This window comes from Anopheles funestus, assembly GCF_943734845.2.
Source record: "Anopheles funestus chromosome X unlocalized genomic scaffold, idAnoFuneDA-416_04 X_unloc_22, whole genome shotgun sequence".
Classification (NCBI taxonomy): Eukaryota; Metazoa; Arthropoda; class Insecta; order Diptera; family Culicidae; genus Anopheles; species Anopheles funestus.
In genome coordinates, this window is record NW_026045146.1 from 45,959 (window position 1) to 50,000 (window position 4,042).

At 49.4% G+C, this 4,042-nt stretch overlaps 1 non-coding gene across 1 annotated transcript; it reads left to right on the top strand.

The window, feature by feature from the left end:
- Nucleotides 1-3,350: 3,350 nt before the first annotated feature.
- Nucleotides 3,351-3,508, top strand: LOC125773129 (5.8S ribosomal RNA). The gene has a single exon (XR_007419907.1). It is a non-coding gene; the product is annotated as a 5.8S ribosomal RNA (ribosomal RNA).
- The last annotated feature ends 534 nt before the right edge of the window (nt 3,509-4,042 follow it).

A 4,042-nucleotide genomic window follows, 5' to 3' on the forward strand; every position in this document is an offset into this window, starting at 1 on the left:
GTCATCAGACGGCGGGTGAGAAGGCGTGAGATGGAGCGGCTACGCCGAGCGTCACGAAGGGTTCCATCTAACCAGGGAGAGCGTGAGGCGTTATCCGCGGACTCCCTGGCCGCCGTCACAGAAGCAACAACCTCCGGTCGTTAAGTAAGGGGGGAAATGTGCTTGATGGGCTTGATGGGCCAGATGGGAAAGCGAACGAAATTGCGTGAAGAATTGCGAAAGAATTGCGTTTTGGATTGAAATGTTATGCGAAATAATAAAAATGTAACAATAAAGGCGATGCCACTGGCGTTAGATACTCCTGGCCCCAAGCCCCGCTAGGGAACGGGTCCAGGAGAGGGAGATGGGGATTATAATGTAAGGTACTTTAAGAACTTACACTGAATAAAATCCTTGAGTATTAAAAAAAAAAAAAAGAAGTGGAGCTTGCGGCTTAATTTGACTCAACACGGGAAAATTTACCAGGTCCAAACTTATCGAGGTAAGACAGATTGATAGCTCTTTCTCAAATTTAAGGGTAGTGGTGCATGGCCGTTCTTAGTTCGTGGAATGATTTGTCTGGTTAATTCCGATAACGAACGTGACTCAAACATGCTAACTAGAACGCTGTCAGCAGTGCGCCTCCGGGCGCACCTGACGTTACAGCCGGGCGGCGCCTTCACGGGCGGTCGTCGGCTACGTTTGCCCTGCTTAGCGGGACAACTTGTGTTTAGCAAGCTGAGAATGAGCGATAACAGGTCCGTGATGCCCTTAGATGTTCTGGGCTGCACGCGTGCTACAATGTGGGTCGCAGCGTGTTCTCGCCAATAGGCGCCCCCATTCCGAGAGGAACGGGAAATCACTAAAATGCCCATCTAGTCGGGATTGGGGACTGCAACGGTCCCCATGAACCTGGAATTTCTAGTAAGCACTAGTCATTAGCTAGTGCTGATTACGTCCCTGCCCTTTGTACACACCGCCCGTCGCTACTACCGATGGATTATTTAGTGAGGTTTCTGGAGGCTTACCTTCCGCGGTTCCTTCGTGAGCTGCAGCTGGCATGGCTGAAGTTGACCGAACTTGATGATTTAGAGGAAGTAAAAGTCGTAACAAGGTTTCCGTAGGTGAACCTGCGGAAGGATCATTACTGATGATCGTCCGCGAGTGACCAACCATGAGCTGCCTTCGGTGTAGCTCGGTCGCTCGCTTGCTATGTGTCAGAATTTGTTGAAAGCCAACTCGTTCGTTGTACACTTTGATGGGTGACCATCACTGTGTCCCCGTGCCGAGCTAGATCTCCCCTAGCCGTAAGGCACTTGAACGCCCCTTCGACGACGAGTTGCATGTGTGTGGTATGTGTCAGAATCTGGTGAAGCTTTCTGCATGTGATGTGCCTTGTGTGGATCCGTGGCCATTGCATTGTGTCTGGTGCTTAGATACCCAGACACTTAGAACGCTTGCGCGGAAAGCAAACTCGATCGTTGTACACTTTGATGGGTGACCATCACTGTGTCTCCGTGCCGTGCTAGATCCCCCCTAGCCGTAAGGCACTTTGAACGCCCCTTCGACGACGAGTTACAAGAGTGTGGTATGTGTCAGAATCTGGTGAAGCTTTCTGCATGTGATGTGCCTTGTGTGGATCCGTGGCCATTGCATTGTGTCTGGTGTGTAGGTACCCAGACACTTAGAACGCTTGCGCGGAAAGCAAACTCGATCGTTGTACACTTTGATGGGCAACCATCACTGTGTCTCCGTGCCGTGCTAGATCTCCCCTAGCCGTAAGGCACTTTGAACGCCCCTTCGACGACGAGTTACAAGAGTGTGGTATGTGTCATAATCTGGTGAAGCTTTCTGCATGTGATGTGCCTTGTGTGGATCCGTGGCCATTGCATTGTGTCTGGTGTGTAGGTACCCAGACACTTAAGCAAACTCGATCGTTGTACACTTTGATGGGCGAGCATCACTGTGTATCCGTGCCGTGTAAGAGCTCCCCTGGCCATCAGGCACTTGAAAGGTCCTTCGACGACGAGTTACAATAGTGGTGTGTTAGATACGTCAGATTACGGTGTCTACTAGTGTGCAATACGTATCCGGCTACGGCACGGAACGAACGGGAACTGTGGTGCAGACAAACAAGAGTTAAGCCTATTAGTCATTAACTCTAAGGACGGGGCCATGGGGCGGTACACAAAGGATACGGATGAGCGAGTATGCAGGCCCAATACTCAATAGCTCGATCCGATCCAAGCACATGAGTTGACTGCGGCGTCAGGTTAACCAATGTGCTAGATTCTATTTGGCCAGTAGAATCTTGTGTCTTATGCGATTTGATACCAAGACACCAGAACGAAAGTTAGTTGAAGAGTTATTAAACTCTTATGAAGTATGGTTGTGCAATCACAACTTATGACTTTAACCTATAAAGTGGATATGGACTTGCAATTATAACATGGAATCTCTACACACCCCATGAGCTCGATCCAATCCACGCACACGAGTTGCCTGAGTAGCGACAGGTATACCGATGTGCAATACGTATCCGGCCACGGCACGGAACGAACGGGAACTGTGGTGCAGACATACAAAGAGTTAAGCCTACTAGTCATTAACTCTAAGGACGGGGCCATGGGGCGGTACGCAAAGGATACGGATGAGCGAGTATGCAGGCCCAATACTCAATAGCTCGATCCGATCCAAGCACATGAGTTGACTGCGGCGCCAGGTTAACCAATGTGCTAGATTCTATTTGGCCAGTAGAATCTTGTGTCTTACGCGATTTGATACCAAGACACCAGAACGAAAGTTAGTTGAAGAGTTATTAAACTCTTATGAAGTATGGTTGTGCAATCACAACTTATGACTTTAACCTATAAAGTGGATATGGACTTGCAATTATAACATGGAATCTCTACACACCCCATGAGCTCGATCCAATCCACGCACACGAGTTGCCTGAGTAGCGACAGGTATACCGATGTGCAATACGTATCCGGCCACGGCACGGAACGAACGGGAACTGTGGTGCAGACATACAAAGAGTTAAGCCTACTAGTCATTAACTCTAAGGACGGGGCCATGGGGCGGTACGCAAAGGATACGGATGAGCGAGTATGCAGGCCCAATACTCAATAGCTCGATCCGATCCAAGCACATGAGTTGACTGCGGCGCCAGGTTAACCGATGTGCTAAGAGAGTTGTTCCTGGGCCTTCAAAGTGACTTCAAAACTATCTTAGCGAATGGTGGCCATGGGCGTAGACATGAGCCACAAGTCACAAGGCCTGGGACTATTGGGTAATAAAGACAACTTAGTCAGAAAGTTAGTCTTTGGACGTACCACCGGGATTGTGTTACATTGGGAACCTTACTATAAAACCCTAGGCAGGGGATCACTCGGCTCATGGATCGATGAAGACCGCAGCTAAATGCGCGTCACAATGTGAACTGCAGGACACATGAACACCGATAAGTTGAACGCATATTGCGCGTCGGACGATTAAACCCGGCCGATGCACACATTCTTGAGTGCCTATCAATTCCTTGATATACAACAAACCAAACTTCAGGGTGGAGCGTGCCACAATAGAACACTATGGCGAGCAGCCCGTCTAGTGTCGTGGGGGAAACACGCTTCCACACTGTGCATAATGGCGTGCTCGGGACCTTTGTTGGGACCGCAGGGCGCTGAAAGTAAAGGGGTGAACCGCATAAATCGCACGCACGTAAACGCGCACACACACAAATAGAGTGAGACGTATCGTAGGATACCGCTAAGAGTACGTTGTGAAACATGGGGAAATTCAATCGAAAACCTCTTTGATGTCCAAGAATTCGTTGACCGTATCCGTCGTAATACTGGATCAACGTGCTTGGGGGAAAACGTCAAAGGGTTTTATAATAGTGGTGCATGATTAACCCATCGATGCCCGAGGGGAACATGTTGTCCAATACAATAGTGGTGCAGTTGGCTCGACATGCTCGGGGGGAGACATCGTGGGTCCAAGTCGACCAAGTCGACCGAGAGTTGTTGTTGAGAGATCGAATCAAAACGATGCCGAGCGGAAC